We start from the raw sequence: 24,250 nt of genomic DNA on the forward strand, positions 1-24,250 counted from the left end.
ATAGTACCATGCATCATGCATTAAAGGAAGGAAGTAAATGTTGATAGAAGAAATGAGAATAAAGGTATGTTATAAAAATTTAAGTCAGCTATTCTAGCAACTCTAGGATTCAGATAAAAGCATCAATAATTTTTCACTTAAGCAAAAAACCAACATTTTGATTCTCTGCAATTAGTTTGCTTAGTTTTAATAGAGACCAGGTGGACAGACTTAGGCACATGTATTTGCTTGCATTTCTTCAACAACCACTTAGTGGTGTCTATCATGTGCCAAGCTCATGGTAGGCATTGTTGTAGATGGATAGAAACCCTGCCCTCAGGGGGTGCATTGTGCAGTTCTAAGAGGGAAAATGGGCTAGTGTAATGAGCATTTAACATAGAATATGATAACCACAAGGAAGAAAATCATCAAAAGAACACTCGAGAGTTAGTAAGGCTTATTCAGGTATGTAGAACAGGCCAGGCATTTTAGGTAGAGGCAGCAGCAGGCATAAAGGCTTAGCATGAAAGGAAAGCAGATTCTCTGTGTGAGACTGTGTGATTCATGTCTACTGTAAGATGCAGACACACCTGCCATGTGAGAATGTGTGATCCGTGTCTACCTGAGATGCTGGCACACTTGCCGTGTGAGACTGTGTGATTCATGTCTACTGTAAGATGCAGACACACCTGCCATGTGAGAATGTGTGATCCGTGTCTACCTGAGATGCTGGCACACCTGCCATGTGAGACTGTGTGATTCATGTCTACTGTAAGATGCTGGCATACTTGCCATGTGAGAATGTGTGATTCTGGCACACTGTGTGAGAATGTGTGATCTGTGTCTACTGTATAATGCTGGGGCACACCTGCTTTGTGAGAATGTGTGATCTGTGTCTACTGTATGATGCTGGCACACCTGCTGTGTGAGAATGTGTGATTTGTGTCTTCTGTGGGACGCTGGCATATGTGATGTGTGAGAATGTGTGATTAGTGTATAGTGTAAGATGCTGGCACACTTGCTGTGTCTGAGAACGGGCGATTTGTGTCTATTATGGAATGCTGGCATACTTGCTGTGTAGGTCCCTTGATGGGACTTTCCTCCACTTCCTACTTGCATGAGCTCCATCTCGACCATGACTTCACTTCTTCAAGGACATCCCTAACTTCCTTATCTCTTATATCATTCCTGAGTCTTTAAAATAATCCATCCATTCTGAGACATGAGACCGTTTCTGCTCTTTATTAAAAAAGATCTTAAAACAGATGGTAGATTAATAGCAATATGCGATCAATAACTCACATAAATTTCACACAAACAGTGATTTCAGGAGGAAGCAATTATACAGGTGGAATGGGAAGCACAGGACATGGAACTTGATGTGCAGGGTGAGAGGACCTTAAAGAAGAAGAATTTTTTTTTATTTACATGTTCTAAAACAAATATATTCTTCAGCTACTGAGAAATTAATCAATATGTCAATGTATTTCAATATAGCAAAGTCATTCAAATTGCACATCTTGAAAAAGCACCTTGGAATATTTCCAGATAAGAGATGTTGTCGTAATATAAAAGGCAATTTTTCACTCTTTGGTATTACACATTTCTCTTTTAATAAGTTTGTCTGCTTCAGGGTAATAATATTTTGTGACATGTGGCAGGGTGTTTCGATGTGTATCAAGATTCCCGTTCACCACTTTCTCTTCTTTGAGATCCCACTGCACATAGCTATTTGGGGCCTGAGGGAAAAGGGATCTTGGGTGACAGAATAACAAATTGAAATATTTGACAATCTTCTTGCAGTTTTCGGTCCCATTGGGATCTGATGTGAGTAAAACTGTGATGATCCAATTTATGGCACAGTAAACTCCATTGGCAGAACAGCCTTAGGTCACTTGGGAAGTGTAGTTGCAAGTCCGTCGATACACCAGAATTTTTAAAATATTCACCATGGTAATATGAGTTGAAAGATTCATAAAAGCATGAAGGGTAAAAGGAGGGATTCTTTCCACAAAGTTTTATGATCTGGGTTAGGCTGTGTGCAGTCACAGTGGCTGTTTTCCCCACAGGATAATGTGGTCCAGAGATTAAGTACTAAAATAGAAATACGAACATCTGTTCACACACACTGTCTCACCATTTGTCCTTTATTTCTTTATCTTTTAAAGAAGCCGCAGCCCCTTTTCTATTTTGGAAAGTGTTATGACTATGACTGAAGCAAATACGCATAATGCTTAGCATTAGTAAGTGGAAGGTTGTTGTAAGAAGTGTGCAAAGCTCTGAATTAAGAGGGCACCATTTCTCCCAGGTATATTTGACAGAATATGGAAGACCTAAATTATGAAATACTTATTGAAGTTACTTGCTATTACTTCAAGAGGCACTTAACAAAAAAGTTTTTAAAAATAAATAAAAATATAAAAACTGAAACTGTATAGTAATTATTGAGTATTTAGATATCCTAAAAAGGGACATATATATAGATATGTGTGTACCTAACTGAAATGATAAATAGGTTATTTTAATCAGTGTTGTATTGATTTTAATGGATCATTTTATTATAAATCCTGGGAAATATTTGTACACCTAAGTAGGAACTGTCCTAGAAGGTACGTGAAAAGGACCCCGCCCACATTTGACTGTCACACTCTTTAGAATGATAATTCTTTTACTACCTTTCACAAAAGGACTGTGAGCATCCTTGTCCCACAGGAGGAGGATGTCTGTCTTCCAACCAGGGGCACATACTTTGCAAGTTCTGTTGTTTTTACCCTGCCTTAAGTGAAATAGCATTCAAACAACCCAAGAAGTTTTTTGCTTTGAAACTTTAAAAACTTAAGAATACCATATTACTAAGCCTATTTTGTGGTTTATTCTAAAACCTGTGCTGTCCTATAGGGTGGTTTGTCCCAGAATCCATACTGCTATACTCATCGCTAGCCGATGTTGCTGTTGAGGACTTGAAATGAGACTCGTGCATCTGAGGAACAACTAAATTTTTTATTTTGATTAAGTGTTAATACGAAGGCAGTGTGTGATTCCTAATTTTAGGTGTCAACCTGACTGGTTTAAGGAATACTTGGAACACTGATAAAGCACTATTTTTGAGTGTGTCTATGAGAGTGTTTGCAGAGGGGATGAGCAAGTGAGTCTGAGTGGATTAGGTTGGGAAGATACATCCTAAAGATGTACATGTTCCCTCCAATTTGCTGGAGATCTGCAGAGAAAAAAAAGAAACAAAGGTGAAAGACACAAAGGTGAATGTATTGATCCATTTGCTGAAACTTCTCAGCCTATGCATTCCAGGACGAACCCTGCAGACCCCTGGGTTGTCAGGCCATTGGCCTCACACTGAGACAGTGACATCAGCTTCCCTGGTTCTTTGGACTTGAACTGAGCCAACTACCACCATCTAGGGGGCTCTAGCTTGCAGACTGTCATGGGACTTTCAAGCTCCATAATTGCCTGAGCCAATCCCCAAATAAATTTCCTCTCATATATATAATATATTAAAAATATATAGCTCCTGGCCGGGCACAGTGGCTCATGCCTGTAATCCTAGCACTTTGGGAGGCTGAGGTGGGTGGATCACCTGAGGTCAGGAGTTCAAGACCAGCCTGGCCATCATGGTGAAACCCCATCTTAAAAAAAAATATATATATATATAACTCCTATATATATGAAATATATGTATAGCTACTATATATCTGAGATATATATATGTAGATCCTATATAGGATATATATACCTTCTATATACATTTTATATATACATTATATATGTCTCTCTCCTATTGATCTTCTCTCTCCTGAAAACCATGATTAGTATACTGTAAAAAATATTTCTCTGTTAAACATAATTTTTTGATTTCCTGGACATTTTAAACTTGCAGTGCATAAGACACTTTTGGTGCATTGTAGCATATTTAGGACACATATCATGTCTAGTACTAGACTTATGCAAAAATGTAGATTCAATTTGCATAATTAAGTGCAGGAAACTATTTTGTTTTAAACAATGGAGTAATTCTGACGTAAAAATCAAATGAAGATGCAAAAGCTACAACTGTTATCAGAAAAGTTGAGAGAGAGAAAGAGAATTTAGCACATTTCATGATTAAAGATAATGATACTCTGTTTCAGCAGAGTAAAATAGGTGAGCTGTCTGTTGTGTGAAACAAATACATTAAATTTGACAAAAGGGAAAATATTAAAAGCTATTTTTGCCAAATAAATAATAAATTTGATGAAGAATTTTCTCCCAACCTTCAAAAAACTATAACAAAACTAGTTGTCTAAAATCAGAATAAAGTGAGCACAAAAATTATTGATGATTTTAAAATATGTTATCAGCTTATAACTTTGGCCAGCTAAAACGTGGCTGAGTTTTTGCATAAAAATCCACCACATTTTTAGGTGAAAATATAGTAAAAAATATTATTTCGATGATAAATTTTTTTGAGAAAATTATGATGAAAAGACTAAAAAAGATGTTTTACAGAAATTGAAGAATCTTCAGTGAAGCCATCAAACAATTTTCCATAAAATACAAAACCATTCTAATAATATCAAAGACTAATGGATTCCAATTCTGAAAATTTGAAGATACTTAACCTTAGATGTGTCATACAAGAGACACTGTCCAATTAACAGACTGGTATGCTTTGTGTGAAAGGGCTTCTAAATATACAACGAAATTTTGTTATTTTGCAGACTAAATAATTAATTGCCTGGCTTAGATATTTTGAATTTTTTATATATGTTAAAGAATAATTTCAACTAGAAAAAAAATTTTAATTATGTGTACAGTTCTCCAGCAATAATAGGTCAGAGGACCAGAGTTATTGCAATTTTAAAATATGGGACATTTTCAAAGATAAATCAAATTTTCTAAAATAAGAATCAGGTTTGTTAGTGTGTATACAAATAATAAAGGAAAATTTTGTGTTTGAATTTATTATGGGAAAATTTTAAGTATAGTTGGAAAAGCTTGGGTATGTGAGTCTTACTTTCAACTGTAAATTTCAGGAATTCTAAATACAGATTTTTTAAAAACAAATTTGCATCAAATTAGTATATGCTATAAGTGTAAATACCCATCAGGCTTTAAGTTTTAAGTAGGAAAAATGTAAATATTTTTAAATGTTTACACTAATTACATGTTAAAATGATAATTTTTGGGTTATACTTTCTTATATAACATACCATGGAAATTAATTTCACCTGGTCTTTTTTAACTTTTAAAAAAGTGGCTACTAAAATATTTAAATTCCATGTATGGGTTACATCATATTTCCATTGGGCAAAACTGGCTGTTTAGAAATGTTATTGGTCAATATCTTTGTTGTTATTATTGTATCTTTAGATCCTCTTCCTAAAATTTCAAACAATTTCCTCTATGCCATAGATTAGCATTTCAATATATTATGTAATATTAACAAAACATTCTGTTTAGTTTATAATTAACTATAATTATTTTATTTGTGAATTCAAAAGTATGAGGAACAATTGGCATGTTTTGTTGGTGAACTCGTTCTCTGACTAGAGAAAATAAATGGGCTTGAAGTATCAATAAAATATCACAAAAAACCAAGTTTGTGAAAAGTTTAGCTCCATGTTTTGGAGAGCAGATACATCACAGCCAACATGTCAATGTTTAATAATATTATTCATGTAAAGGTAGACAGAACTCCAATTCTTATTGATTCTAGAGTGCTCCATATTTAAAGATTTCTGAATTCTCCTTATTATCTGAGTGTTGGTTCATATTTTCCAGTTTTGGATTGAGAAAATTGATGTACAAATAAAATAAATGAATTGAAGTTTCTATGGTCATTAGGATGACATCAAAAAGTATATTGATTCCTATATCTACATAGTCACAGAACCTCAAATTGTGCTTGTCTACTAAGATTTACACCTTTCTTATTGCAAAATGGTAACTTGCCTTCTAACACTTATGTGTTGCTTGAAATTTTTAGCAGAAAAAAAATCAAATTACATTTTTTGTTTATTAATTTTTTTCTTGGTAAGTCTGTTAATTTATTCATTAATTTAAAGTAATTTGCAAATTCATTTTTTTAGTCACCAAATCTCTTACCATTGAATTCAATGATATCAATATAGATGTCATGGCTCAGCTGGTCATAGTTGGAGTATTTTCCATCATTATGGAAAACATTACAAATCAAGACTTATTTTTGATTTTTTTTCCCTTTGAGGGTTGGTTGTAATCATGTACCAACATGTCATAGTGAAAAGATCAACTTTTGCTGAATACTACTTTGTATAAATGCTAAGAATGACTTGAAAATACTTGAAAATGAAACAGGGTCAGTGAGTTTTAATAATTTAAAGATAAATTCCCCAAATTCAGAAGAGTAACTCAAGGCTCACTTTCAGTCTTTTCTTTACTCTCTGATTACCATGCTTTCATTGGATTAAAATGCATGGACATAAATAGAACTGGATAGATTGTGGTTCTTGGGAACTAAAGGACTAAAATAATCTTTGTGCATTTTTAAAAGGGAACTAACTCAGAGTACAGCTGGATTAGCAAATCAGGAAGCAGGCTCAAGAAGAAAGCAACTGCTAGAAAGACCTGCCTCTTGGGGTTAAAGAATGAAGTGGTGCACAGTGACAAGCTGGTTGGCTTGGAAGGGGTCACCAGTGGTCCCTGAAAAACTCTTCATCCTCACATCTGGCTTACCTCTCTTCAGGAAGATTAAGACATTCTCAGCCAATTCACTTCCTATTTTCATGCTGAAATTGTTTCCCGCTTTGGAAATGCAGGCCTCTCCTCCCACTTTTCAGTTGCTAATTTGTACTCCATTATGCTTCCTGGGTCAGCTCAAGTCTAGAGCCAGTGAAGGTTTTTTCTGTCTTCCTGGGCACTCCTAGCCTACCCGTATCATGTAAGTTACCATGCTGTTCAAAAGGATATGTTTATTTACTTGCCTTCTCCACAAGACAGTGGAGGATTGGACAGTCAAAATGTGTCTTTTTCAATTTTATATTCCCTTTTTAACATATTGGGTTTCATAAGCTGGACACTAGTAAACGTTTGCTGAAGTATTATACTGCCAAGTAAAGCTCTGGCTTTGGGTAGTTTGTTTAAACGAGGCCTTCTGTATATTATCTTTAGGCTTTATGTAAATTCTAAGGACTGCCTCCATGTCTCAGCTTTCACTGGAATAATTCCGGTAAGATTATTGTAGTCAGTTTTCAGTCATATAAATGGCAGAATGCCAAAAGTGACATATTCAGTCCATTAGCTGACAATTTGGTACCAAGTTTAATGCTGATCTGTTTCTATTTAGGAATATTTCTCTAAATATCTTAATATGAAATGTAGAATCACGTAGTCAACTACATAACAGGCATATTATAATTGTCTGGTAAAAATATAAACATATAATCAAGAATGCCAATATTACCATTGCCAGCATGAGAGTCATTTCAGACTTACCTTTCTAAAATAAAATGACGAGAAAATGCCTATATGAGGCTTATTTCCTCCAGGCTAAATATACACTTGCCTCAGTAATGAAAGTTTTAGGAATTTTGTGATCAGCACCATCACTACATTTGTAATGCATTTTTAAACCAGATTATTCTCATTCAGAAGATAAGTGAATGTCTCTTACATCCATAAGAGAAATTATGGATGATTCTTAGGGCTTTTCACCTGTTTTCAGTGAAAAATGACAAATTAATGAAAGTCTTCCCATGAGGTATTTCCACTAATCACTCTGTAAACTAAGCAAGTTAATTTCTTTGTGTTGCCTTAAGAAGTCAGGATAATTCCCAAACTATACAGACAAAGCAAGGGGACTGCTTTTGAATATTAACAAACAGTAGTCTATACCTGACAGGAGGCCCTTCTCTTTGGGAAGCATATTTTTAGTAATGTAGAGGAGAAAATAGCTGGTTATTAAGGATAGAATGTTGCAAAAACTACTATAAGAATAATCAAGATATCCAAGATCTAACTGAACCTTCACACATCTTCATGATTTTCTGCAGACTGCTGTGTCCATAATGTGTCCATAAAGCTTTGGAATGGACTTTGATCCTGAAGTGTTCTGATTGAATTGCATAGATCATGAGCTGCCAGCTGTGTTTATGTGCGGGCAGTCACCAAACCACCAGACATGGGTACTGGCTTCAGTGTCCCCATCCACCTCTGTTTCCCCACATGCTAATTTCACCATCTTGAAATATGTTTCTTTCCTTTCTTCTCTTTTTCATTCATATTCAATATTTTTCCAAATATTTATGGAGAAAAGATTGGCAAATATTGATGGCAAAATGATTGATGGCGAAATGGAACTAAGTTTGCTATTTGCAAAATAAATACATTTGATATTTTATGTGATGAAATTTTTTTCACTCAAATGAAAATTCCATCTGGAAACAGTATAATGAATATGCATTTGAGGACTTATTTGAGCCTATAATATATATATATGTTTTATAAAATATGGTATGTAGTGTGACTTTGATGAGATTCAAGCAAATCATTGTGTAAGCCTCCTCAGAGGAAGGGGTGCTTTGATAGCCTCTGCATTAATCTTGACTATGTTGGATAGACCAGAGGCAGATTTATTAGGCTGACAGATTCTTATTTAAGGCCAGAGATGAATAGATTACAGGGAAGAACAGTGCATAAGATGTCTGTATCAAGATCTCCACATAAGCACGGAATTTAAGTCTACTAATCAAGTTTCCCTTATGTCTCTTTATGCAGCAGATAAGGTATATCAAAAGCACAATTATGAAAGAAGCAGAACAAGGGCAGAGCTGGTGCTTGTCCTTCCTCCCTTGTACCTGAGAAATACAAAGAAAGAGAAGGAAAGAAGTGAGGCCTATCATTTGGTACTAAGGCTATTTGTCATTGATGAAAAAAGAAGAAATAACAGTTCCAGCAGCAACTAGTACAAAGACACATGAGGATATAGCAAGGACAATTCTTTTCTGAATTTAAAGAAAAAATACCTATGAGGTTTTGTTAAAAATATTTTTCAAACCATTTAGGTGAATATTACAAGTACCAGAACCTCTGCCAATGCTGGTGTTCAATGCTTGACACCAATACTGCCCTAAGAATATGTCTTAGCCCAGTTCTACACCCTTAGTCTCCCACAAGATCAGGTAGCTTTATTTAATACTGTTCATAATTCAGTTTTAATTTGACACTTCAACTAGGGCAAACTTTTGGCTAAGAGTACTCTGCCGTTCTCAGTGATTATGAAAGTGACCTGAAACTTGAACTTCATATGCATACGTACAGTACTCTGGAACAGGAGGTATACTTACTACTAAATGATGTGACCAATTGGAGAATGAGACTACCGGTGAGCTTTTGTTTTCCCAATATGATTCCTCAGTATATTACCCCACTCCCCACAAACATGATACCCAAAAATTTATGTTATAGATAGGGTCCACATTCCTAAGATAGATACAGCTTGAAACACGTATAGTCAGCCCTTGAAACTGTTGGTTATTTTGCATGATGGCATTTGCCCAATTCCACGTAATTTATACTATGTCAATCATGGCTACTAGCGTCTCACAGAGTCATACAAATCCCCAGAGAAAATTACATTCTTATTGAAGCAGACTATTACCTGCTGAATCTACTGCCTGCTTCCAAGCAGTTATTATTCAACACATAAGGCATACCATTTTTATTTAAATATATGAAGCATGAAATTAGCCATAGTTTTTTTTATTATCACTTATTTAATTTATTTGTTCTTCACTTTAGATTTCTAGATGATATTTTTCAAGGCTAATGGGGAGGAACCTAAATGAGAAATGAATGACTTGCCATTCATAAGAGATGAGCGAGATCTCCTCTTGAAGAGATACAATGAGGGTTTCTTAAGGTTGGTAAAGAAACCGTGTGTGTGTGTGCATGTGTGTGTGTGTGTGTGTGTGTGTGTGTGTGTGTGTGATGCTGACTATAAATAAATTCATATTCTAAACAAATTTCTATCCAGTCTTATCCTCGATTACATAAATCGATAACATCTCTGTATGATTGCAACCACACAGGCACATAGGATAGCACAGGCATCTTTTTCAGGCAAAGTGATGGTTGATTTAAGCCTTTGATTATCTTGGAAAAAGTTCGGTATAATTTTGGTCAGATAGTAGGATGACTGAATTGAATCATAAGCATTACACTTATGATCTCATGGTGTTCACAATCAAAACAATCAACTAAATTTGTTTAGCTATCTGTATATACATTTGTATGTATACTGAAATAATAGAATAGGATTGAACAAAGTCCATTACCATCATTGTGTATGCCTTCTGTGTCTTTAAGTTTTAGTTTTTAATGCTCTGTGTGTGTAGGTATGTCTGTGTAGGAGAGGATTAGAGAGTGAGGGAGAAGGGAAGAGAGAAACAGGAAGAGGGAGAGAGGTTGAGAGAGAGAACATAGTTGGGGGAAAAGAAAAATACACAAAATTCATGACTAATGAAGAGAAAAGAATATAAATTAGCAGTTATTGCACCTTCAGTATGTGCAAAAATTGTTGGTTGCTTTCTCCTACGCTGCCTTATTTTACCCCATCACAATCTACTTATTGACTATTGTTGTGGACATTTTACAGATGAGTAAACAGGTTCCTACAGTTCTCTTTCTAGGTCACAGAGTGTATAGTGAAATAGGATTAAATTCACACTTGCCTGTCTGCCAAATTCCAAACCCATTAAATTCCCACTATATTATGTCACTAGTTTTAAGAAAATGAAGCAAGCTAGATTTTATTACCTTGGAATAATGTCTCAAAACTTAATAACTGTTTTTGTTGATAATAATAAACATTATATGTCAGATGAATCTCTGAACAGAAAAGCCAAAAGATCAGTCAACAGATTTTTTTCAGTTTTTTTTCAAGGGAGAATAAATAAAACTATGTTATATGAAAAATATTTTCTTACAAGCAGTTTATAGGCTGAGTCAATAATTATTTCTAAGAATTTTTTTAGCATGGCTTTTTGTTCATAAAAGAATGAATTTAACATAATTAGGAGGATCTAATTTGAAATGGCAGCTTATTTCTACCAAGAAATCCTGAATACAAATGGAACAAATCGCACATTAACGATCAGGATGCTGACTTTTAAAGATATTTTAATTTTGCAAATAATAACTAATAATCTTGCAAAAACGAAGAATGTATTTTTATGATGAAAAGGAATACGCTTTTCCAGAATCCCAAAGAGAGATAAATAATAAAATATGCCTGTGTAAAGTTAGGGTTATTACAACTTTATTGAATGGAACTAAAATGTGGAAGTATTTGGGTTTTATACCACCATGAAAACATTTAAGTGCACTTAAATTTTTTAGATGTATTTCTGTCATTTGTACAAGAATATGATCAATCAGTCTAGGACAATACAAAGGAAATAAGACTACAGTTTTGAGGGCAATAACTTTGAAAAATAGTGCAAATTTAATTTAAAATAATGGCGCTATATTTCTTATTGACATTATTTTATAAGCTTCCAAAGTGAGTGATCCTTTCTCCAAGTCCTCTGCTGCTCATTGACCTTCTGTTATGTTTATATGTTTATATCTTGCTACCAAAGAAGATGGTAAATTTGCCATGAGATATAAGAAAAATTGACATTGAAAGTCACCAGTGTGTTTTATATAAAATGAGAAAAGCTGCCAACCCATCAGTGACCTATGCTTCTCAAACTATTATCTCTTTGAGGTGTATAAAATAGGAACACATTGATTTGTTTGAAGACTATGTCCATAAAAGACACAACTATTTTAACACTTCAACAAAGTTATCTGGAATTAAAGAACCAAGGAGATATCTATGTCTATGGATCATTTTAAAAAGCCTTCATGAGTCAGACAGTATAAATCTAGATCAACCTGAGGTTCAAACAGTTGAAACACAAAAAATCTGCAAAGACCAGAGAGTTGGGAGTAGAGCTGAGGTCAGGGCTGAGTGTTTGAAGTATTTGAAGCTATGTCCAGAGAAACCCAAGTTTTGTAAATGCACAAGCAGTTGGGGACTAGGTAAAAGGAGGTAGCAGGATGGGATGAGATCCCCTAAAAAGGCTCAAAGAGCATCACATTTTGGTTTAGATTTTCTTGGACTAAGGCCTATGGGCTTGTGTTCTGCTTGAAGAGCTATGGACAAGACAGAAAAGCTTTTTGATAAATGAGACTTTTCCCAAATACTGTTTGGGGAAAAAAAGAAATGAGATAGTGAATTAGACGATACTTTTGAATCAAGTCAAAAATGGGCAAGAAATGCAAATTTTGAGCCATATTTTATGAATGTTCAAGATCGCTGGGACTGAAGAAATTATACTATTACACTTCTCCCTCTCTTTTTCTCTCAATCCTTGACTTTTCCATTTCTGATACTAGGTTTTGTTTTCATTTGTTTGTTGTTTTCTTACTTTTTTATTTTCTTGTTTTTATTTTTTAAGATTCAGAAAATTACCTGAGAAATAACAGGCTACTATGTATCCCAGGCATGAGGAATCAGAGAAGTATGATGTTTTTTCTTCTTCTTACTTCTTTTTTTCTCTTTGACCATGCTTTTGTACATTCTTATACATTATTTTTAATCAAGATTTGTGATAGCTGGGATACTCCGGTGAATTGTGGTTGTAGAGCTGGGAAGTCTCTCAAATGACCGCATTAAGTCTAAAATTGAAGAGAGGCAAACTTCCACATCACATCAGAAAACTAAACTGTTCAGTGTAAGTAGCTTTATTTATTTTTAGTTTTTCAGCTCTAATATCTAGATACATATGCCCGCCCACCCTAATGTGTTCTTCTCCTCTTCTCTGAGACTGTGACTGCAAGAAAAAAATCTTTATTTTTCTCACGTTTGATTACGCTTTTGTTTGCTTTATCATGTGTTTGTGCATGAACTCTTTCCTCTATGATAGCTATCCGAGGACAGCCTCTAACATAAAACTTCTTATGTTGACTTCCTCATGCTTTGTTATACTGGATTCCTCCTCTTAGCATGTGATTCTTTGGACAAGACTTGAGAGAACTCTGTAAACTCCTTGACACAGTGTGAAAAGTTTAGTTTCACATTTACATGATCAACATGAACTACTAGTACGTTACACTTGGTTTCAAGACATGACACACTTAAAAAAATTTCATCAAATATGAATTTAGCCCTAACTGCCCGGTCAGTGAAACATCTAATTTCAGTCATCTGGTGATGCTGCTTCATAGCGGTTCAAGTTACATTGCAGAAAATAGAATTCTTAGAAAGGGATTTTGTTCTGAGATATTAATATTTTATGGATTGACTGATAGGGTTACAGATATAGACTCTGGGAGAAATTTTTAACTTGATTCCCCTGGTGGTCTACCAAAGCAGCTACTGCCTTCAAATTGAGAAACTGCTTTAGAGCCATACTCTGCTGCTCGTCAGGAATCCTCCACATTCAAGAAGCTTCTCACTACTTCAAGTCATAAAACCAATATCTTGCACATCAGAAAAATAGATGCATTGCAATAAGTCTCTGCTAACACAGCAGTTGAATGAGTAAATTTCTGTAAAACTAGGTTTATGTGACAGTAACAGAAGCTTTGGGAGTACTATTTCTGCCTTGGTTTCTCCTCAACTTACAATGCATCCTACTACAAATCTGAACCACATTCTGAAATCATCGAGAGTCTAGACAGTGTAATGTTTAGGCTTCCCAGTATATGGTACAGGAATGAATGAACACTCAAAGAAAGCGGGAATTTATGCTACACCTCAATCCCCCATATCCATTATATCCCCTTCTTCTTTCTTATTGTGCAAAAAAACCTTGCACATGATGGAATTTATGAAAAATTGTCAAAGATCACTGATCACTGATGAAATGCTCATTTCCAAGGCTCTGTGGACAGCTCCTCCTCTAGCCACATTTTAGAGTCGCTTACTCTCAATAAGCGTCTCTGATTTCTGGTGCCAAGTATACCCGCAGCTGCCCTCACCAGTAGACCTGCCATTTCAGGTCTTATTCATCAGCACCTGAAAAACAGTCAACTGTCTTCTGAGTCTCTGAATCCCTAACCCTTTCTATGTGTTTGTCAGATTCTTCTCTCAATTCAAAGTATAAAATTTCCCCTACTCTCCTCTTTTAATACAATTTAACTCAATTCCACTGTAAAGACTGAAACATTTGGAAACTCTGAACTCAAAAAAAAAAATTCCCTCAGGTGGAAGAAAATATTTACAATTTCATTTATGCTGCTTATTTTCTGATAAATGGGGTGAAGCAAAAAGGAAAGGCAATAATTAATTTTATAATAACTCATTGTTGAAGTCCATGTGCCTTTTCAGTGTGGAACAGGTGGCAAATGGCTCATAGCTTTATTTGGATTACTGAAGGGATCTGTGATTGCAGTATGCTAAAATCACTTGCTTAGATGATTCCACTCTAATCTAGGGATGTTCTTTATGGATCTTTCTCAGCCTACAGGTTCTTCTACAGACATCTCATAAAAGACTGGCAAAAATGAAACAGAGTTTGCCAAATTAAATCTAGAATGAGTGACCTTCTAAGCTCTGGCACTCGTTCTAGATTTAATTTGGCAAACTCTGTTTCATTTTTTTTTTTTTTGCCTGTTGGCCCTTGCTTGTTGGAAACACTTCACTTCACCTAGAGCTTAGCCTCTCTATGTGCCCATGGACTTCAAATTTTAGATTTCTTATTACTTCCTCAATTCCCTTCCCTGATAATCAGAGTATAGATCTTCTAGTCCTCATACACGACACCTGTCCTCAGATTCTGGCAGCCCAGACTCGGCCGATATCACCTACTGCTGTTAATGCCATGATTTTCTTCTTGTTTGGATGAGAGAAAAATGTAATTTGCTGTTAAATATATTTTGTATATGAGACTTTGCAGCATTTAACATTAGTGCCTACCAAATATAAAAATCATATTCATTACAAAAAATTGATTCAGTTTTATTTTATATTTTGGTATGAAATATAATATTTTAATATGTAATCAAAAGTATCACTGTACTATGATACTAAGAAAAGATCCTGACTTTAAAAATCAATTTACATAATTTGAAGAACATGTGATTTGCCAAACCATCTGTGAGCATGGAGGGTGAGTAATAACACATCCAGGATTGATTCCTTACAGTTTGGTCACCTCCTGAAATGCTCCCATAAACCAACTACAGTGGAGTGGTTAAACCAATCAACAGTAACCAACATAAAGCTTGGAGTTCACTCCCTGATCATGCTAGGAGAGAGATCTGTCCTTTCACAACCATGAAGAAGGCTGATCAAACCCTGAGAGTAGTTTGCAATAGAATGCAGCTGCAACTGGAATGCTTGAGGCCAGATCTGATGATTTCAGATTTAGGACTAGTGGCTCCTTTTAACTATGAACACCAAGCTGGCAGGTTCTGCAATGTCCTATTGTTATTATATCCTGGACCTTGATGCCATAAAATGTTGGCTCAGTGCCTTGCTAGTCCTTGAGCTAAAAAGTCTTGCAGCTCAAAACTTATGCCTGGAATTGAACATCTGCATTACTTTAGAATGCAATTGAAAACACAGCACATAAACATCTACTGATACTATTCCATCTCCATTACTTTTCTCAATAATGCTACTCCAGCAGGTCTAGAGTGGGAAATGCTGGGCCATTTGTCTCTGTTCTCAGGGAAAAATGTCATTTTGAAATTCTGAATCAATATTCCTTGTCATATGGACATTCCGCTGTTTACTCTTTAGTGAAGGCACAGAGGCATGCACTCAACTGCCACAGGTGATGGGGAGTAGGAGCGTGTTCGGGTGCCTGGATGATTTCTCAGTGTTCATGGGTGGTCTCAGTGGATATAGGTCATATGGAATAAATACTTTTCATGGAAAACTCGCTATCAGAAAGGGAATATATGAAGCCTACAATGTGGGATAGTAAAGATGCATCTTGTCATTAATGTCCTAAAACCTTTTCTGGGAAAACTGCCAGGCTGCCTTGAATTCCTTGAAGTGTCTCTTTCAGGCTGATATTCATCACTAGTCTGTCAGAACACTGACTGGCCATCTTGTACTGGACATGGCTGTGGGATGACAGGGACTGACTTCAGTGTTTTCTAATTTGCTACTCTGTTTCTGATACAGCCCAAACTTCTGGAAATTCCACATTTATACAGAATCTAGTACCTGGTTCTCAAAAATGGATTTATTGAGATGCTAAGGTAGATTAAGCTTTGGGCTAACTTCTAGGAGGCCATTGCATCTAATTTTACGTTATAAAAATTGTTTCCTCAAAAGTGCTCTCAACTTTTCTAAGTGTCAGGTCCAAAAAGAATGTGGTTAAACAATTGCTGCCAATGCAAATAAATGTCATCAATGAATCTTGTAATGAGAATGAGCAAGCCAAGTCAATGTCTGTTCCACTCTACAGGACTGATACATTTTCCCCAGGCAGAGGGAGACGCGTGGGAGCAATACTGTAGGCTCTAGTCAGCTTTCTCTTGAGCCCGCAGTTCACCTGTAGATAGAGCCTCGTGTACACAACGGATTGGATAATGTGATTCTCTGGGCCATTCTTTCAAAGACTTTTGTTTGTCATGTCTCTTATCTTCAATTGTCTTCAATAAAAATGTCAGTGACTAGCCTCACAATCCTTAAAGACTGTTGCATGAGGTTTAGAAGCTGTGATTTTGCATTGGGGTAGACTGAGAGAAAACTGATCCAAGGCTGATCTTCTGCAGGAAGATTTCCCAGAAAATGTTAATTATTTTTATTCCTAATTCGTTATTAAAGCTATAGTAGAAATAGAAGTCTTTTGAGTTGATAAGGAAAGATCAGAAATGGTATGTCTTCTACTCAACAGAGGAACTGTGTTTCCTTTAAATTCCATTAACTGAATGAGACACATTTTTTATTTCTCTGGATGCATGATGGTGTTCTTGCGTTATCAAAATGAAATACCTGAGACTGTGTAATTTACAAGAAAAGAAGTTTTGACTCATGGTTCTGCAGCCTGTACAGGAAGCATAATGCTGACATCTGTTTTGAGGAGGCTTCCGAGAGCTTAGAATCATGGTGAAAGATGAAGGGGTGCTGGTGTCTCATATGGGGGGAGTGGAAGCAGGAGAGAGACAATGAGTAAGGAGGTGTCACACACAACCAGATCTGGTGCTGGTGAGAACTCATTCACCATTGTAAGGACAGCACCAGGCCATGGAGGACCTGACACCATCACCCAAACATCTCCTATGAGGCCTCCCTTCCAACGTTGGGGATTATGATTCAACATGAGATTTGGTGGGTACACATGTTCAAGCTATATCAAAGCGTGAATAAAAATTCTCAATTTTAATTTACATTAATATCTCCTCTTGTCAGTCTTGCAATGGCATTGTTGACTGGAATAAATGAGAATAAATGGTACAAGACAGCAAACCTTCCCCAATACACTTTCGCTTGCTTGTCAGCTTCTATTTCAAATCATGACCATTATCATTGCTTTACTAGCCTAGAATTCTCTTTCATTCCCCCTGTGACTTGATACATGATACACGAACTGCAAAATTCAAAAAGGCATCTTAGTATGTATACTGTGAATTTCTCACCTACTTTACCTATTGGGCTTTGGCTACAGAAAACAGGTTGTATATCTTATATAAAGTGAAGGCAAGGATTTAATTAATCTGAAAGATTGGAAACAAAATCCAATACCAAGAAAATATTTGGCATTAAGTATTATTTGGAGTAGGGATTTGATGTTTGGGAAAATAATATTTTATTAACATTTCCTTATTGTTGATAAACACTAGGCAGATAGCATTGTGTGTGTTAATATCAAAGTGTTTGATAGAAGAGGGGGTCCGACTAACAGTGATTTAGAAAGTGAGTTGGATTTATGTGTTCTTTGCTCACATTTTTCTGCATAGCAGGACCAAGTTAAACACAATCATGGTCTGATGATGTTGCTTGTTTACTGTGTCCTCCCAGGAGCACCTTTGAGCATTCGCCACTTTAAAAAAGAAAGCTGTCAATCTATCTTGATTTGTAGGTCTCCTTGGGAAATGAACATTTATTTGTTGTTGAAACGCTCAAAAAACAAAGAATCCAGATGGCTGCTATCTGCACTACACATCATTCCTTCCCTTCAGGCTTTTATCTGTAGCATATTACAACTACATTGTTTTCTCTCAATTGATATTTTTGCCATTTTTGGCTTAAACTGATAGAAATCTTAGCCTTATTCCTTCCTTTTTTTTTTTTTTTTTTTTTGCATTTAGGACAACTGGGGATTAAAAGATACAAACCAACAGTGTATTAAGTAAACCTGCCTTTGTAGCAAAGCAGAAAGATTATAAACAAGCTGAATTTGAAGCATCACTATTTAAGCCTTATTTTAAAATAATATTTTACTTAATTCTTTATATATTTATGCATATGTATAATTTAGATATATATTTATATACATTTAAAAATCAAGTTTACTGAGTTATACTTTACATTTAACAAAATGAACTGCATTAAGTATATATTTTGATGAGATCTGAAAAATTCATATACTTGTGTAATCACTAGAAAAAATAATACACACAATATTTCTATTACCCTCAACTTTCTTTATGACACTTCCCAGTCAACTATACACATACCTGACCCTCAAAAACTACTGGACTACTTTATGTCACTAAAGATGACTTTGTCATTTTTAGAGTTTCATATGGAATCACACTGCGTGTATTCTTTTGTGCCTAGAGTCTTTCTCTCAGTTGAAGGATTTTCAGCTTCATCTCTGTTACTATTTGATCAGTATTTCATTTACTTTTATTGGTGAATAGTTGTCCAATGTAATGATATGCCTTTTCTTGTTAAAGAACATTGGGGTGCTTTCAGTGTTTACCCATGATGTTAGAAAGCTGCTATAAACATTTGTGTGGAAATATATTTACATTCGTCTTGGGTAAATACCCAGGAGTGACACTGCTGTGCTAAGTGTAGGTTTTATTTTACAAGAAACTGCAAACTGTTTCTAAAATGATTGCACCATTTTCTATTTATCAGCAACATAAGAGAGTCCAGTTTTAAGCCCTATTTTAAAATAAATCTCTATATTTAAACATAATGCACATGTAGAAAAGTGTATAGCTCTTTAGAAGTCTCCTTTGGGTCTCCCTATAGTCATTACAACTCAGTGGTCATCATTATTTTGACTTCTATGACCTTAGAATAGTTTCTCTTAAATAAAAGGTAATATAAGTAGAATCGTACCCTCAGAATGCTTTCTTGTCTGTTGCATTTAGTACTGTTTTGAGATTCGAACATACATGTTGCATACAGTTAGGGTTTATTTTTTCATTGCTGTGTAATATTCCATTGCAGGAACACAATAAAAGCTTTCAACAATATTCTACTGATGATAGAGATTTGTTTGGTTTTTAAATTTGTAATAGAAGAAATAATGCTACTATATACACCCCAGAGAATGTTGTTTGGTGCATATATGTGCATATTTTTATTATTTTAAATTAGCAGACACAAAAAAGTAGAATAGTGGGTTCTAGAACAAGTATCTATTTGACTTTAGTAGATAATCACCAATTTCTTACAATGATTGTACCAATTTACAAAGTCAAAAGTAGCCTATGATAGTTCAATCTACACCATATATCTGCTATCATTTGATATTACCAGTTTTATTTTATGTAAGTTTAGCTGTTCTGATCTATAGCCATATTATTTTGTGGTTTTAATTTTGTCCAATTGTATACACTATTTTCATTGATTGAATTCCAATTGAATATCTTCTTTGTAAATGGTTTTTGCCCACTGATTCATTAAGTTTTCTGTGTTTAGCTTATTGATATTTAGAAGTTCTTTACATATTTTGGATACCAGTGCTTATTGAATAAATACATTATAAATATATTTTTTCTTTTTCCTTCATTTTAGCTCTCTCAGTGGTTTATTTTGATAAAGAGAAGCTCATAATTTTAATGAGATCCTATTTATCGACCTCTTGTCTTTACTGCTCTTTGAATTATAATTGGGAAATATGTACCAATCCTGAAGTCAGGAGGATATTCTTCAATGCAATATTTTAGAAACATTATTGCTTTGCCATTTACATTTAAATTTAAAATCTATTTGAAATTGATATTATGTATGATATAAGATTAAAGGCAAAGTTATTATCTGCACAGGGATATCAGTTCACCCAGCATTGTGTATCAATATAATAATCCCATAATTATTCTTATCATAATATTACTTTGTTGTTAAGCAGGTGAAAAAAATACATAAATATTTATGTTTTGAGACTCATTTATATTTCATTTATGTATCTATTATTGAAATATTACTATACAGTTTAAATTACTATAGCTTTGTAGTAATCTATTATATCTGAAATGGTAAATCTTTCATGGTGTTCTACTTCTTTAAGACTGTTTTGAATATTTCAAAGACTGAATTTCCCTGTAAATTTTAGATCATCTTGTAAATAGCTACCAAAAACATGCAGGATTTCTGTTTTCTGCAATTTTCTTGAAATTATGATTTGGAAAGAATTAAGCTTTTAATATATTAAGCCTAACAATCATAAATGGCTAACTTTTAAGTCATTAAAGCCATCTTTAATTTTTAAAAATAATTTTAAAATTTTGACATATTCTGAACAGGCATGGTGGTTCACGCCTATAAATCCCAGCATTTTGAGAGGCCAAGGCTGGAGGATTGCTTGAGCCCAGGAGTTTGAGACCAGCCTGGGCAGCATGGCAAATCCCTGTCTCTACAAAAAATACAAATATTAGCTGGGCATGGTGGTGCATGCCTTTAGTCCCAGCTACTCAGGAGGCCAAGGTGGGACAACTGCTTGAACCCTGGAGGTAAAGTCTGCAGTGAGCTGTAATTGCACCACTGTACTGCAGCTGAGGCAACAGAGAGATACTCTGTACCCATGCTACCCCCAAAATTGACATATTGAGTGGAGTGTTTACTAAATGTTTTCTTAGAGTGAATCACAAGTAGTGGCTGTGTGTATACATTTAATTTGCTATTTTTTTGGTGTAATTATATACAGATTTGAGTTTTATATTGACACTAAATCCAGCAGATTTGGTTAATTTACTTAATAATTACATTATAAGTAATATTATTACTTTCTATTTAAACAACGTTGCCATCTTCAAATTTTACATAGTACTGTGTAGACACACATACACGTGAATTTACACATACACACACACAAATACACACATAAACAAATGTCTACTGTCCAGGTAAGGTACTCTAGTACACATTTACTACAAACAGTAAAGGTAGATAGTCTGACTTATTTTCAGATACAGAAGAAAATTTTTCACTATTTCACAGTTATGAGGTTAACAGCAGGTTTTTATAGATAAATTATATCAGGGTAAGGAAATGTTAGTCTACTTCTAGTTTTCTACTTACAGAACTTATTTATAACTTTACAGACACTGTTACCCTTATAAACAATAGTAATTTGAGTTTTCTCTTATATTTACAATTTCACAAACTCTTCATGTTTTCATAATAACATTACAGTCTGGGAACATTTTCATTGTGCCTGAGAATTTTTTTGTAGTATTTTCTTGGTCTGAATCTGCCCATCAAAAAATTTATTAATTTATAATCATCTGAAAACTTTTGCCTCCATTTCTGAAGATTATTTCTGCTGCATATAAAAATGTAGTTTCATCTAGTGTTTTGGTCATGTCATATTTTTATCTTCTGACACCCATAATTATTGATGAGAAGTCATTTGTCCATCCTATTGTTGCTACCCTGAAAGTCATACAACATATTCCTTCAACTGCTTCACAGATTTTTCTTTTTACCTTTCGTCTTCAGCTATTTTAATAGAATATTTGTTGGTGTGATTTTCTTGATATATGTCTTCCTTTGAGCATTGATAATTTTGAATCTTGGGTTTGCTGTCTTTCACTGGTTTTGAGAAATTTTTAGTCAGTAGCTCTTCAGACATTGCTTCTGACCCATTTCCTTTCTCCTTTCCTTCTGTGTTGTAATTCCATGGATGTTAGTTAGATCTTTTGGCGCTGTATCTTATGTTTATTTTATTCCTTACTCCAGGTACTTTTTCTCTTTTAGTTCGGATCAATAATCTTCTATTCCAATGTTAATGATCTGTCGCTAAACTCAAAAATGAGTTCTTAGTTTGAGTTACTGCATTTTCTGTTCTAGAATATTGATTTTCTTTGCAGATTACAATTTACTGGCGAAATTCTCCATCTTGTTATTGACTTCCTTAAAAATAATTATTTAATCCTTTCAAAGTTTATGTCTAATTATTTTAATCTCTGGACTACTTTTAGGTCTGTTTCATTTTTAGTTTGGATTTTGTTAATGATTCAGATGGTATATTTTAAGACAATCTCCAGATTTTTTGATACTATTCTCATCAAGTGGTGATATATACGTACCTCACATTGGAACTTGTGGGACCTTAGTGACTCCCTTGTATTCAATAAAATGCAATGAAAATAGTGCTATATAGAAGTTGAAGCTAGCTTAGAATGGTGATAGAGTTTCCACTTATCTTTTGGGATAACAACTTATCTTGAGGCCTTCAATCACCGTAGATTATACCATGTATCCTATGACCACCATGCTCCCAAGAATGCCAAGTTAAGCCACACAGAAATACAATACATTGTGAGCCCTAAGTCAGTGTTCAGAGGAGGAACAAGAGGCAAAAGAGATGCCTAGAGGAAAAAAAAAAAAAGAGGAAAAAGAAAAAGAAAATATTTACCGTTACAGTCTTGCAAGTGAAGACTTTCTATTAAAAAAAAAAAAAATGTGCTTTTGAGTTTTGTACTGTAGGTGTCTCCAAAAGACACTCCTCTCAAGGCCTTGGAAGTGCCACATCTGCACTTTCATGACCCTGAGCGGGAAAGCCTCCTTGACTTTTGTGTTCTAAGCACCTCCCTTGTGTCACTCTAGGCCAAGTTCTCTGAGTTTACATGGAGACAGATACTCAGCTGTCCCCGAGCTGCTACAGCCCACAAGTGAGGCCTCCTCAACAGTCTGACCACAACTATGTGAAAGGCCATTTGCCAGAAATGTCCAGCCAATCCCTACACCAGTTGCTGATGCACAGAAACAGTCTCGATAATAAAATGTTTGCTGTTGTGGACCACCAAATTTTTAAATTACCTGCTATGTAATAGTTGATAACTAAAACAGTGCTATTATTGTATACATGGTAATTTCTGGTTTAATGTTATACATGGAATGTGAAAACTTTCAGGGTCTGCAGATCATATTTCCTTCCTCCAGAGAAGGTTTAATTTTTCTGGAAGGCAGACCAACTTAATAAAGAGTAATGAAGGTGATCTGAAGTTTAATTTAAGTGGGTTTATTCTGGTTTGCAGGTAGTTTAAGGTTCTTTCTTTCTGTGGTTTTAACTGTAAAAATGAAGTGTTTTCTCTTTCTTCTAACATTCTAAGGTACACTTGTGTGTGTGTGTGTGTGTGTGTGTGTGTGTGTGTGTGTTCTTGGGTCGGTGAGATGGCCAAAGCTTAGGCTTTTTGTTTAACATTTTAGCAGTATGTTTCTACTGTGTTTCTTTCCTTTTGAAACAGAGCATTTCAAAATCACCAAATAACTTTGAGGACAAACCTAGGCAGAATGTCCAATTTACTCCTCTAATAATCCAATTTGTCTAGCACTTTGTCAACTCCTGTCTTCTTAGTACACGTATATTTTAATTTTTGCCTTCCATGTCAGCAAGGCTGCCAGCAACTCTGGACCACAGTTCAGCTGAACTTCAAGGCCTCAGCAGATAATGGGAAATGCCTGGGGAAAAAGTGACAGTTAATGTGAATCTCACAAAAATGAGTTTCCATCATTTCTTGGATCTCAATTTCTTTCCTCACTCCATGTCTTAGCTGCTGCATTTGCTTGGCAATGAAACTAAAGAGGTGTTTTTATATTTCATCCAACTTTATACTTTTTGGTGAGTTATAGACAGAGGTCTTTCCAAACTCTTTTGCAGTTTGACACAATGGGAAACATATTTCTGTTTCTGTTTATGGATCTACTCTGATACTTTCTATTATATTTTAATTCAAATATAAATAGATATTTTTGAATACTCACTATGTAACTTTCGATTTTATAGCATTGGACAAAATACATTTCCTTTCTTTAAGGACTTTAAACTCCAGGGATTGTTTTGGGTCATATTGATAAGGAACTCGAATCCAATGTAGAGTAATGTATATT

Source organism: Aotus nancymaae, unplaced genomic scaffold, assembly GCF_030222135.1.
Source record: "Aotus nancymaae isolate 86718 unplaced genomic scaffold, 86718_ANA_hifiasm-v0.15.2.pri h1tg000115l, whole genome shotgun sequence".
NCBI classification, from domain to species: Eukaryota; Metazoa; Chordata; class Mammalia; order Primates; family Aotidae; genus Aotus; species Aotus nancymaae.